The 14725-nt window shown below is 44.8% G+C and overlaps 1 pseudogene; it reads left to right on the top strand.

Annotated features, from left to right (window-relative positions):
- Positions 1–2250: 2250 nt before the first annotated feature.
- LOC137150616 (zinc finger protein RFP-like) lies at positions 2251–13324 on the top strand (annotated as a pseudogene).
- Positions 13325–14725: the final 1401 nt, after the last annotated feature.

Genomic DNA, 14725 nt, shown 5'->3' with positions numbered 1-14725 from the left:
TATGTGTCCAATACCCAAGACAACGGCAGTCATGGAAACACCCAATGGTGGCAGCCAGGTGAGGACAGTTCTAAACACGTACAAAATGAAGTACTTGGCTCACTCCCTGCACAGAGCCAGGACCACAGATAACTTGCAGAAAGTTTCAAGTTGAAGCAACTTTTTCCATCTCCCCAACACTGCACATAAATCTGTTTAGATGTCTTGAGAGATCAGCAACCTTTTCACCTGGCAGGCAATTCACCATGTGGTTCTTCTGGTCATCACAAGCCCAGCTATCTATATTTCTAATGAGTGAATCCCGCATTGCTCTTTCCTGTCTCTCCCCGGGAGAGGTATCCTGACATCATCTATTTCCCTCAGCTCCAGCTTGATGTTTTCCTTCCCCAACAGTTTCCTCCGCCACAACAACTGTCAGACGGGGGTGGGACCCCTCTAGTGTGTCCCAGAAAATCTCCTCTATGTACCTCTCTGTTTCCCTTATATCCCCCACTTCAGCCACTCTGGCATAGGTTTGCCAACCCCCCAGGGTTATCCTGGAGTCTCCAGGAATTAAAGATTAATCTTTAATTAATGATGATGTCATGTGATGAAACTTCTAGGAATATGGCCAACCAAAATTGGCAGCCCTAGGGGCCTCAAGTGTCCATACTCGGTCTCTGAGGGCCATGATCTGCGTGCTCCCAGTGCGCACACATCACCTGCCCACAAGGCAGGTAATCAGCTATGCTGCAGTCAGTGTAATAAACTGGATAGCCTCCACTCTGCTGCTGGAGGGCAGCCTGCATTCTTTCTACATCTGCAGCTTTTTGTTTTGTTTTATGGGGCTTGGTTATTGGCCTATGTTTAGAGAATGGCATTCACGTTCCCTCAAAGTTCCCATTCGCTAGCTACTCTGGTCAGTTAGGAGCTGGCTTGTAAATCCCTCTTCTCCATGTGTTAGCCCTGCCCCCTTATTAAGAGCTGCTAAAGTGATTAGGGCTCAAGGGATAGCAGGTTAGAGCCTCATTAGGAAGACCCCAGCCTTGCCTAACTGGTCATTAGGTTCAGCTCACGGCCCCCAAACAGACAAGACTATAAATTTCAATCAAGCACGTACACAGCAAACAACAAGTACAACAAACAAACAAACACACAATAAACTCACAATCAGAGTGAAACTGATCCTCAGAATCAAACAAACAAAAAATCCAACATGTAATGGTTTTAGGGAAATAATTCTCCTGATTCCTTCAGCCAGTCTCAAGATGTTCTGAGCGCTTGATGCTGGCAATCCTATTGGCATTGATCAGTTTATGGTTTCATGCCTGACTTCTTCATCTAAGGCTCTAAGGACCTAAATATAAAAATGAACATTCTCCTTTAGCATTTGAGTTCAGCCCCAATTCAGGGGGGCTGGGCTGACTTGCTGGTTGGGACCCACAGCCCATCTCTAAGTGTGTTCCCATACCTTGCCTTCTCTGTTTCCTTTCTGTTGCCTGTGCTGTATTAGACAAATGATGACACAAATTTCGGGGACTTTCCATGGGTAGCTGATAGAGATTTAAGGCCTCAATTTTAGTAGCACACTACTGTTTTATTTAAAAACCAGTAGTCTGGCCCCCCAAAATGATTAAATTACCTTAAAAATCATGAAATTTAAAAAAAAAAAAAATAGTTCATAATAAATGTTGGATTCTTTTTATTTGCCTTCTTATTTCCTTTATGCTGAACTTGGGTCATATTTTCAAGTTTTTCTCTGCAGCCGTGAGGTGTAGAAATTTCTTTTGTTTCTCACTTCATCACTTGATTCCAGGAGCTGGGGCTTTAGGAAACACATAAAATATCATGAACCATATGATGAAAGCATACTTAAGCTACACTGCTTAAGGCCCGTACACACTGCCAGAGCAGCCTTAGTGTAAATGAGAATCAGGCCTTCCAGCTTAACTGAATTTTAGCTTGTGACTTTATTATCACCTCTTTAGACAAATATATCCTGCTCCTGCAAGCTCAGATTTGGTACTGATGCCCAAGTAAAGCCCCAGTAACCTATCAGCACAGGGGCTGATTGCAGGGCAGACAGAGCCTCATGGGTGAATTTTCCGTAGAACCCTCCCAGGCTGTGATGTCAACAACCGCCTCCTTCCAGCTCAGCAAACAGCATGAGTCAGTTCCTGGAAGAGAAAATGCCCAGCTGCTTTTGTAGGCGGGGCATATTTCTGAGCTCAGGAAAGTGAAACTAACCCTCTTACACTGGCCAGAGGAGCCATGGCTGCCTCGAACCCTGGAAAGTCTCTGGGATGAAGCTAGTTGCCCCATCTGTCTGGAGACTTTTCAAGATCCAGTGATTATAGATTGTGGGCACAATTTTTGCCAAGCCTGCATCACCCGGTGCATAGAGGAATCTGACACAGACATCTCCTGTCCCTCTGTGCAGAGAAACTGTCTCACAGAGAAACCTCAGGCCAAACAGGCAGCTGGCAAATGTCTTAGAAATAGCCAAACGGCTGAGTTTACAAGCAGAAAAGGGATCAGGAGGAGAAAGCGAGGTGGAGAACACCAGGAGCCTCTCAAACTGTTCTGTGAAGAGGATCAAAGCCCAATCTGCCTGATATGTGACAGATCAGAGGCTCACCGAGCTCACAAGGTGGTTCCCATAGAGGAGGCTGCCCAGGAGTTCAAGGTAGGGAATCGTTGCCAGCGCAATTCATTTTAACTGAATTTTAATTAAAGGTTAATTTCATTACAACTTGTCAGTTTTACTTGATTTCTCCCTCCTACAGCTATTGATGTAACTACATCTTTCAGCTCAGTAATGCCTTCACTGTAAGAAAAATGATATGACAAGATGTAACCCTGCTGCCAGTCAGAGTCGGCAGCAAAAAGGGCTGGGTTCAATATCTACCTTTCAACAATATAACACAAAACTGGCTCAAGCTCCCACCCAGTAACCTGGGATAATTACACCCCTTGGGCACCTCCAGAAGCAACACTTCCCCTCTCACCAGCACAGAGACTGAGTGTAGAAAAAGAGACTTTTAATAAATGGGGAACGGTAACCCAGCATTAACTTGGGAAAACACCACAAGCAGGATTCACATGCGTGAAACCATGAACAAAACACCATCCCCAAAGTATGTTGGGCAGCTTCCTTTTGCCTCAGATTATTATAGGTGTTGTCCTTAATCAGGGCAGACCCAGAGTCTAGAGGTGCCTTTGTGCAGCTCACCTCCCACCATGGTTGGGGGTGGGAGGTGGAAAGAAAGCACCTTGCTCACTCCGCTGTCTGGCAGCCTGCCCTCTGGCCTGCTGACTGCCCGCTTGTTGCTCCACAGACCACACCACCAGTCATCTGCCAGCCACTCGGCTGTACACCAGCACCTTCTGCTACCCCTTGGTTTTCTACTAGGACCTCTGCAGCTCAGTCTCTTGAGGTACCACTGCTCTCTGATGAGCCAGCTCCCTGATTCTCAGCAGATGAACCTCAGTGCTGCTAAAGCCAGGCAGGAGCATGCCACCATCCCACACGCTTAACAAAAGATTTCTAACAGGAGCATAATTAACTATCTCTAAACAGTAGGAGAAAGATTAAACCACACTAAGCTTTAAGACAAAACCCATGCTTCTAAACAAGTATGCCCATCCCCAACCTTTATCAACCTCCCAGGAGACTCTCTAGTAACACTGGCATTCAAGCCCCTTGCTTAGCCAGTTCTGTTCAGATGATAGTGACCCTTCAGTCAGAAAAGGCTTCAGCACAGTTCTGCTGCCCGTTGCTCATACAACAAGGGGAACAACATTTCATTACCCCTGCATTAAAGAGTAGAGTGATTTCTAACCCAAACCCGGCCACAGGGGTCATTTGGACAAAGCAGTGCCATCATGAGCTGCCCCTGAGCTGCTGGGTGTGCTCATGCAAATACAGTCTGGCCCTGATGTCTGTTCCCTTCCTCCTAGCCAACGCTACAGGGGAGGGCTCGATCAGACACTGCTTACAAAAAAATGTATAGGGGAATGTGGAAAAAGGCAAAAACGAAGGTGTTAAAGATAATGGACATGGGAAACATTTCTCTGGAAAGCTGAAGCCATTTCAAAACCAGTTCCCGCTGGTGAGATAAGGGACCTTTCAACTCAACAGAAGCTGTTAAATTATCAGAGAGGTTGAAATCACGTGAGCTGCAGGCCAGTCTATGAGAGTGTTGCCTTCAGACTGGAGAAGGAGTCACAAACTCTTGTTATTACTGATTTGAATCACAGTATTTTTTGTGTCACAATTATTATTTTCATCCCAGTAGCCCCTACACACCTCAAACGAGATCTGACCTCCATTATGCTGGGCCCTGCACAAAACACAGTGAGGGACAATCCCTGCCCTTAGCAGTTTACAGTCTAAATAGACAACACAGACAAAGGATGGGAGAGGAAACTGAGGCTGAGGCAGGGGACATGACTTGTACAAGATCAGGAGCAGAAGCTTGGAAAAGAACCCAGACCTCCCTAGGCCCAGTCCAGTGCACTAACCACTAGCCCATGCTGCTGTCACCACTGGACTGAAGAAGTGCAGCCGTTAGAAGGAAAAGATACCTTGATAAAGGTCCCAGGCCCAGCAGGGAGATTAGGTGTCCTACTGGGATTTTACATTCCCATGTGGCTCCATGAAGCATGAAACTCAGATGCCAGCTTTCCCTAGAGGAGATCACTGGGCTAAACGCTATGTGAACCCCACACGCCTTGAGTGTATACACACAAAAGAGCTCCAGACAGCACAGGTCCATGCCAAATTCCATTGGGATTAGACTCTGGCTGGTGCTGACCGGTGTCAGTCTGAACTGGTTTATTGTGTATGTGGGCAAGAACCAACCAAAGTGGTTCCATTAGTTCCACAATGCAGTCTTTTGAAATCTCCACAATCCACTGCTTGTGGGCTCTTTGCTAGGGGACTATGGGGTAGCTACCCAGAGGGCATTGCCACCAATAGGTTTTAAGACAGCATTTGGGCACAACTCAACTATTCTTAACACAAATCAGCACCTCTAATGTGGTTTGCACTTACACTTAAACTAGCGCCATCCCCAGAGGTTCAGGGCTGAAGCTGAATGGGACTTGAGAATCCAGCCAATATTTCTAGCTCTGGTGACTTCTGAGATTTGCATCACTTTGTTAGTGAAAACTCAAATAAAAGGTTATTTCACATGGTAAAAGAAAAAATCCAGGCTTCTGGCCCCAGTTTCATGCTGGTTTAATTCAATGGAGAACTTGGACCAAATAATTCCCAAGAGCACAAATATAAACTACTCCCCGGCTCCATTAAGGAGGTTTCATTTCCTTACTATATGTGATATCATAAAGTTCTAGGTTCTCCAGTCATCAGTAGAGATTTGTTTGTTTATTTATTTATATTTTCAGGGGGATGGGGAAAGATCACCCCACTCTCTCCCATAAATAAAATCAACCAAAATATTTCTGTTTCTTCAGGAAAAAATTGAGACCCATTTGAAGACTCTGAGGAAAGAGAGAGAAAAGCTCCTGAGATTGAATGTGATTGGAAAGAGGAGAATCCAGGAATATCTGGTAAATTCCAATTGTTATTAACCCAGAGGGACATGGGATGGGAGGTCTGTCTGTAATCCAATTCCTCCATGATTTTGGTGAATGTGGGCTTTGTGTGTTGTTCCATGACCACAAGACACTGTGTGTAGGTGTGTGTGCGCACACACACATTCAGACAGAGGACCTGAAAACTCTCAGACTCATAGGCTTTAAGGTCAAAAGGGACCATCGCAATAATCTAGTCTGACTCCTGCACACTGCAGGCCACAGAACCTCACCCACTCCTGAAATAGACCCCTAGCCTTTGGCTGAGTTACTGAAGTCCTCAAATCACGGCTTAAAGACTTTAAGTTACAGACGATTCACCATTTACATTAATTTAAACCCGCAAGTGACCCATGCCCCATACTGCAGAGGAAAGCAAAAAACTCCCAAGGTCTTTGCCAATCTGATCCAGGGGAAAATTCCTTCCCAACCCCAAATAGGGCGACTAGTCTTGCCCTGAGCATATGGGCAAGACTCAAAAGGCAGATTCCTGGAAATAATTCTCTGTAGTAACTCAGAGCCCTCCCCATCTAGTGTCCCGTCTCCAGCAGCAGGGGATTTTTGCTATTGGCAGTCATCAATGGGTCAAATGCCATCAAAGCTGTCCCATCATACCATCCCTTCCATAAACTCATCAAGCTCAGTCTTGAAACCAGTTAGGTTTCTTGCCTGCACTGCTCCCCTTGGAAGGCTCTTCCAGAACTTCACTCCTCTGATGGCAAGAAACCTTTACCTAATTTTGAGCTCAAGCTTTTTGATGGCCAATTTATAGCCAATTGTTCTTCTGTCCACATTGGTGCTTAACTTAAATAATTCCTCTCCCTTCCTGGTATTAATCCCTCTGATGAATTTATAGAGAGCAATCATATCTCCCCTCAGCTTTCTTTTTGTTAGGCTAAACAAGTCAAGCTCTTTGAATCTCCTCTTATAAGGTAGGTTTTCCATTCTTTGGATCATCTTAGTAACCCTTCTCTGCACCTGTTCCAATTTGAATTCATTTTTCTTAAACATGGGAGATCAGAACTGCACACAGTATTCCAGATGAGGTCTCATCAATGCTTTGTATAATGGTACTAACACTGCTTTGTCCCTACTGGAAATACCTTGCCTGATGCATCCTAGGACTGCATTAGCCTTTTTCACATTGATGGCTCATAGTCATTCTGTGATCAGCCAATAAACATAGGTTTTTCTCATCTTCTGTCACTTCCAACTGATAAATCCCCAGTTTATAGCAAAAAAATCTTCTTAGTCCCTAAATGCATGACCTTGCACTTTGCACTATTAAATTTCATCCCATTTCTGTTACTCCAGTTCACAAGGTCATCCAGATCTTCTTGTATGATATTCCAATCCTCTTCCGTCTTGGCTATACCTGTCAAATTTGCGTCATCTGCAGATTTTATTAGCAAACTCTCACTTTTTGTCCCACAGTCAGTAATAAAAACGTTAAATAAGATTGGCCCCAAGACCAATTTCTGAAGAAGTTCACTAATTTCTTCTCTCCATCCTGACAGTCTACTTTTCAGTATGATCCATTGTAGTTGTTCCTTTAACCAATTCCTGATCTACTTTTCAGTTATCTTATTAATCCCCATCTTTTCCAGTCTAACTAATAATTTCCCATGTGGAACTATATCAAATGCTGTATTGAAATGCAGGTAGATTAGATCTACTGCATTTCCTTATCCAAATCAGTTATCTTCTCAAAGGAGATCAGATTGGTCTGACACGATCTACCTTTTGTAAAACCATGTTGTATTTTATCTCAATTACCGGTCACCTCTATGTCCTTACGTACTTTCACTTTCAAAATTTGTTCCAAAACCTTGCATACAATTGAGGTCAAACTAACAGGTCTGTAGTATCCTGGATCACTTTCCCCGCGCCTTTCTTAAGAATAGAAACTATATTAGAAATTCTTCAGTCATGGCATATGACCTCTGAGTTTACAGATTCATTAAAAATCCTTGCTATTGGGCTTCCAATTTCATGTGCCAGTTCCTTTAATATTTTAGGACGGCGATTCAACAGTCCCCCTAATTTAGTCTCAATTCCACCTCAGATGTGGTAATTTCTACCTCCATATCCTCATTGTCATTAGTTACCCTGCCACTACTCCTAAATTCTTCATTAGTCTCATTAAAAACTGAGGCAAAGTATTTGTTTAGGTGTAGGACCGTACCTAGATAACCCTTTATCTCCACCCAATCCTCAGTGTTTAGTGGTCCCACTTCTTCTTTCCTTGTTTTCTTCTTATTTGAATGGCTATAGACCCTTTTACTGATAGTTTTAATTCCCTTTGCAAGGTCCAACTCCACTTCGCTTTTGGCAGTGCTCACTTTATCCCTACATTTTCTGATTTCCAAGAGATAGCTTTCCCTGCTGATCTTTCCCATCAAGTTACCCCACCAAGTCTCGGTTATTCCAGTCACATCATAGTTCCTTGTCTGTGCCAGGACTTCCACTTCTTCCTGCTTATTTCCCAGGCTCCTTGCGTTCGTATATAGGCACCTAAGATAACTAGCCGATTGCCCTACTTTCTCAGTATGAATCAGAGGGCCTTCCCTGTTGCACCCTCCTCCTTGTGCTTCCTCCTGGTATCCTACTTCCCTCTGGGCTTAGGTCTCCATCCCCTGGCAAACCTATTTTAAAGCCCTCCTCAGTAGGTTAGCAAGTGAGGTTCCTTGTAGGCTTTCTCTTAATCATTTTGGGTGGTACCAAATTTTTTTTTCTAAAATTTTAGTGAATCAAAGGTTGACTTGTTGTCATGTTGGATCATATGAAATTTTTCATTTCAACAAAATCAAAATGCTTTGTTTTGATTATGAGCATTTCAAAATTATTTAATTGCATTAAAAGGAAGGATATTGCATTTTCTTCAGAAAACCTGGAAATAAAATGTTTTGACTTTTTCAGGTTTTTTAAATCAAAACATTTGGTGAAACTGGCATAATTCATGAAATGTTTCAGTGGCACCAAATCTACATTTTACCTCACAAATTTTTAGTGAGAAAAATTTTGCCCAGCTCCAGTGCTGCCTCCTACTGCTCTGTATCTGGATACTTAATAACTCAATATCCTGACCTTGTAAGTCAGAGAAATGGCCCATTAAGGGAGATTGGGGCCAAATGGGAAGATGTTAGAAAATCCTCTTGCTGGTAACCACAGGATACAGTCAAATGTCAGAAATCTTAGAGATTGCAAAGGAAGCCTGTCTCCTGCACATGCAGGACTCTATCAAAGGACCCAGACTCTCTATGTACCTGTCCTGCCCCCTCCCTGCCTTTTTGTTTTGTTTTGTTTTTTTGTTTACAGAAACTGACACAAACCAAGAGGCAGATGATTGAATCTGAATTTCAGCAATTGCAGCAATTTCTGGAGGAACAAGAGCAACTCCTGCTGGCTCAGCTAGAAAAGCTGGACAAGGACTTTGTAAAGATACAGAATGAAAATGTCATTAAACTCTCTGAGGAGATTTCCTGTCTCAGTGAGCTGATCAGTGAGGTGGAGGGGAAGTTTCAGAAGCCAGTGAGTGAATTTCTGCAGGTGAGACTGAGTTAAAAACATCCTAGATCCCAACACTGTGACAGGACAGCTCCTGAATCATGGACACTGGAGTCCAGCAATCAGAGATCACAGTATAACTCAGTGCATGCATTGCAGAAACATCAGTATCTATTTCTCTTTGAAGAGTTACAGATTCAAACATAAGACATGGAAAAACCCCATTAGCTCAGCTCAATGAATGGCTCTGAGGCTAGGGCAGGATCTCTTTTTGCATATGTGCAAAATCCTATCCCTGGGATCCCCAGCATCTGCCATGTGTGTCTAATATTATTTTTCTTCTCTCCCCGCTAGGATGTCAGAAGCACCTTGAGAAGGTACTGTGGCTCCTTCTCATTTCTCTTCACACTTCACAATGCTGGGCAACGGCTTGGAGACTATGTTAAAGCCACACCTTTGCTCCACAGCAAAATGTGTGGGATGGGGGTCACATTTTGGTTACAAATCTCTCTGATGAATTTAATCCTGAATTTCTCAGCATTTTATAAAAGAATCTGGCATTGTCCACCCAATGTAAAAGATTATTAACCTAAAATATTTTCTAGTGATGTTACCTCCCTGGGGGACTGACCGTCTCGGGATTCTGAGGTGGAATCTGGGCTTTTCACCTCTAGGGTATTGGTTACAATTCTACCCAGGTCAGCAGTGATCAAGAGTCTTTCCTACCTGATCTGTGTGTTGTGAGATAGGGTGAGATGAGTTGGTGTGTCCATTTAGTTCCCACTTGATAGATGTCTACAATACTAAGACTACAAGCCTGGATGCCAAGGAGTAAATTGGTCATGGAGATTCAACTCTCCTTTTAACCCTAAAACTGGTTTCTCCAAGCCAGAGTTGGACAACGTTAATAGGACTTTTGGGTAGAAGGTTGCACTGCCATGACCTATCCTGCGCCTGCTCTGTGGCTGGGAGAAGTAGAGGAATTTTAACCCAACACCCATTAGAGCAGCAGTTTTCATTAGCCAAAATTATAATGAGTTACTAAGTGAAATATAACAAGAGATTGTTTTTCTCCAGGTGTGAGAAAGGGAAATTCCAGCAGCCAGTGGAGATTTCTTCTGAACTGGAAAAGAGACTCAGTGATTTCTCCCAGAAAACTATAACGCTAATGGAGACTCTGAGGAAGGTCAAAGGTACTGAGATGAGATCCAGGAGAGAAAATCGGGATAAGTCTCTGAACATGTGGGAAGAGATGGGCTCTGTCCAATTGGTTCATAGTTAGATTATGTAGTTATTTATTAAATAGTGGAAAGTAGACACATACTAGGAATTAAATATTTAATTAAACACCTAGAGGATAATAGGGTTATAAGGCATAGTCAGCATGGATTTGCCAAGAACAAATTATGTCAAATCAACCTAGTTTCCTTCTTTGACAGTGTAGCAAGATTCTTTAGTGGTAATTGATTTTATTTCATATTAATTCTAAATTAAAGACCTGGGGGATTGTAGCAGGGTTGTAGTCCCAGAATCAGGCAACATAGAATTAAGGTTGTTAAATTCAATGTCTGGTGCGGACCCCGGTGTGCACAATGGAGACATGCACACTGAAGGCAAAGTGGGCCCAGATCCCCCTACACCCTCCTGCCAACCACACTCCTGGGGTGGAAACCTTCCCACCTATGGCTAAATGGCCTGCATTTCCTAGCTCTGCCCTGCCAGAGGGCCTAAGCCCCCTAGACTTCTCAATAGCTCTGCCCTGCTGTCTTCTGTTCTGCCCTGCCTGAGGGCCAGAGTTCCTCCTAGACTGCTCAGTGGCCTGCCCTGCTTGAGGGCCGGAACCCAGAGCCTGCTTACTTGCTCTGCCGTGCCTGAGGGCCAGAGCTTCCCTAAGACTGCTTAGTGTTCAGCCCTACCAAAAGGGTCGAGGCCCTAACACTTGACTGGCTAATTCCCCTGCTACTTGACTGTGATCATGGTGACATAGTGAGTTGGTTTGGCCTCCCTCCAAGCCAGAGGGGAAAGGACGACCACAAACACACTACACAGCCCTATTTTAAATGTAACCATTTGTTTCCAATACTACTCACTATGACTTGAATCTCAATTCCTTGTTAAATAAAAATATATGGTATGTGTTTTCCATATAAAAATAAATAAGGGCCATGTGTGCTGTGGAGTGGTGACCTGAGGTGTGACTGCTAAGATGGGGCGCACTCTTTCTTTAGAAGCAGCAAATCTGTGAACACTATGAGTGCCCCGTCTTCCAGGTGATGGACACTCCATGGATTCGCTTGGAGGGTGTGAGGGTTGGAATGAGCCAATCGCTAACCTGCAGTGAGACAGCAGGGCTTGTGGGACTCAGAGAGCAGTGCTCGTGTTGCCTGTGCCCAATGGCGTTAGGGAGCTGGCCCAAGGCAGGCACAGATATGGTTTCTGCATGCTAAGGCAGGTGGTAGTGAGCTGTCTCACAGCCCTGGGTATGCCTGGGAAATATCACAAGAGGCCAGTGACCCAGGGGTGCAACTGTGACTGGACCTCAGGACTTCTCTAGCCTGTGCCAGGGTCTGCACTGGACTCCACAGCCACTGAGTAGAGAAGTCAAAAACTGCCCCCCCCCCCCCCCCCATCCCTTTGCCAGTGCAGGAGTGAGACTGGCCCATTGAGCCAACCATTTTCTTGCCTTAATTTACACATCTATACAAATTTTTGTTGTCATTCATATTTCAGCCAATGGACAACAAGGGCCCCATTGTTCTGCGCTCTGTACAGCTACTGACTAAACAGACCCAAAGAGCTTACAGTTCAAGGCCTTGATCCTGCAAATTCTTAACATCCCATAATGTTAAAGTGCCCAAAGGGGGTACATTTATATTCACTATTAAATCTTTTCAGGGTCTAGGTTATGACAAAATGCAATAGAAGAATGGGACAAACCAACCAAGTGTTAGACAGGTAGGATGAGAGAACAGTAAACATCTTTTACAGGTTGTACCTCCTAGGGTGGTTGTGAGGCTTAATGGCTGTTGATTCCATTGCTGTGAGATGTCTGAATGACAGAGGAAATGGAAGGTTTCAAACTGGTTTGTATTATAGACCTGTGTGTGTCTCTGTCCTTTTCCGTCTGTTTCTCTGTCACAATTAAAACACAGTCATGTGAGTTAAGAGTGGGGATGTTGTTATAAATATGACAACAGAAAATCTCATTGCTTTTATCTTTCCCCCTCTAGATACTCTGCCAGCTGAACTGGAGAAAAAAAGAAAGAATTCCCTAGGATCACACAGACAGGGTGAGATTTCAAGGTGGAGATTAGTGTTCAGGTATAAGAAAATTCCCGTGAAACCATTTTCTTAAACTTGTAGCTTAAAGTTACCAAGCAAACTAATGCTGACCATAACACAACCAACCCTACAAATAAAAACATTACTAAGAAGATCCCAAGCTGAAGTCAGACAAACAATCTCACATAAATCTTCATACTGCGTTCATGCCCACATCAATGAACAGGAACACTCTCACTGACCATCATCCTTAACTCTGACCCTAGGATTTTCATAGATATCCAGATGCCTTATATATATTAAATTCATGGGAACGAGTGGAGAGGCCACTCACCGCGGGGCTGAGCTCTGACTCTAACACTAACACTCTGCTTCACTCTCTCCCCAGTGAATGTGACTCTGGATCCAGATACGGCTCATCCTGAGCTCCTCCTGTCTGAGGGTCAGAGAAGCGTGAGATGGGGAGACAAATGGCACAGACTGCCCAACAATCCCAAGAGATTTGATACCCTGGAGTGTGTGCTGGGTTGTGAGGGATTCACATCTGGGAGACACTGCTGGGAGGTGGAGGTGGGGGATGAAATAATCTGGGCTGTGGGGGTGGCCAGAGAGTCTGTGAGGAGGAAGGGATTGATCAGCTTTAACCCTGAGTGGGGGATCTGGGCTGTGGAGCTGTGGTGGGGTGAGTACCAGGCTCTCACCTCCCCTAGGACTCCCCTGCCTCTGAGCTGGGTCCCGAAAAGAATCCGGGTTTATCTGGACTATGAACGGGGCTGGTGACATTTTTGGATGCTGATAATGATGCCCCGATCTTCACTTTCCCATCAGCCTCCTTCAGCGGGGAAAGAATCCACCCCTGGCTCTGGGTTCAGAGTGCAGGATCCCAGCTCAGGCTGTGTTCCTCACACTTGCAGGAAATATCCCCCTGAGGAGCCTGAAATCAACCTCTGTAGCCTCAAACACCCTAATCTCTATGACCCTGGAGGACTCCTGTCTTCCTGAAAACTTTCTACCATACAGCAGTCTCCATGACCCATAAGACTTGATGGGGCCTCTGGATTACAGTGTAACTCTCAGGGGCACGCCACAGTGGTCAGGATTCCTTTGTCACCCAGTGGTGCCCTGCTCTCACTCTGGGCAGTACAAAACATACAGAGAACGGCCAAAAATACTTTATTTGTTGAATGGGTGTGGACAGACAGCTAGATAGATGAATTCCAGCAGAGGAGCAAGAAGTTCAGAGGTTCAGGCACCTTACGGAGAAATAAGAACTAGGAAATGTTACACTGGACAATGCTTCCCTACTGCAATACTCTGAGCAGCCTCCTCTGCAGGAACTGTCCTGTAGCTCTGTGCTGCTTGGATCTGTCACACTCACACACCTCACAGTTGGGGTCTGATGCTTCTCACAGAGCAGTTTGAAACCTCCCCTGTCTCTCTCACATTCCCCCTTCTCTGCCTCTTCTTGCTTCTGGTAAACATGAGTTCTTCTCCCAGGGCTTCTCCTGCTGATTCCAGCCCCTGCCTGCAGCCGGTAGCAGGGGGCATGTCCCAGATGCCACACTGTGCCGGTCCCCTCATGCTGGTTTGGCCTGAAATTCCTTTGCCCAGCAATGTCATTACAATCAGGTTGGGAGAAGTTTGGTTCTGATTCCTCTCCCCAGGACTGGGTGATTCAGGCTCAGCTCAAATGGTGCCCACGCTCTGCAGACACCAGATCTGTAGAAAGCAGTTTTCACTTGGAGTTTTTTGTCTGAGCTTAGGACCATCCTGGGCTCCCTCTGCAAAGCGGAAAGAATTTCACTTTCCAGAGTCAGAAATGGAGCAGAAATTGGGCACGTCTCCTCCTGGCAAAGCCTTGTTGTTACTCAGCTGGAGAGGATTGACTGAGTAACACTCCCAGACAGTTTTCATGAGAACCTGATCCCTCTTCTCGTTCAGGGGCAGATTTAAAGCAACATACCCTGGGAACCAATGATCTGGGTTGGTCCAGCCTGGACTTTGGGCAGTAAGGGGGCAGGGGCATATAAAAATTGAAATTTCTAACCTGAAAGTTTCTATGCTGTCTTTTCTCCATCCACCTCTTCCCTTTCTTCTCTCCTTCAATTTCACCTTCACCCTTTGCCTTGATTCTTTCTTTCTACTGCATCCCTTTCTCTTATTATTTCAAATCTTGCATTCTCTTCCTTTCGCCCCTCCCCAGCAGCCACTGCCTGTCTTCCTCTTCTTGGAGCACAAGAAAAAAGATTTCCCGCAGCTATAAGCAATCATAAAAGCAATCATCAGCCACCAGTAAGGCAAAACTGCCCCTGACTTTAGGAAAGAAGAGGGAGAAGGCATCATAGTACACAGCAACCAG

The sequence above is a fragment of the Emydura macquarii genome, unplaced genomic scaffold (genome assembly GCF_026122565.2).
Source record: "Emydura macquarii macquarii isolate MOO-44397 ecotype Brisbane River unplaced genomic scaffold, CSIRO-AGI_Emac_v2 contig_979, whole genome shotgun sequence".
Taxonomy (NCBI): Eukaryota; Metazoa; Chordata; order Testudines; family Chelidae; genus Emydura; species Emydura macquarii.
This window is presented reverse-complemented; position numbering and strand designations above follow the sequence as displayed.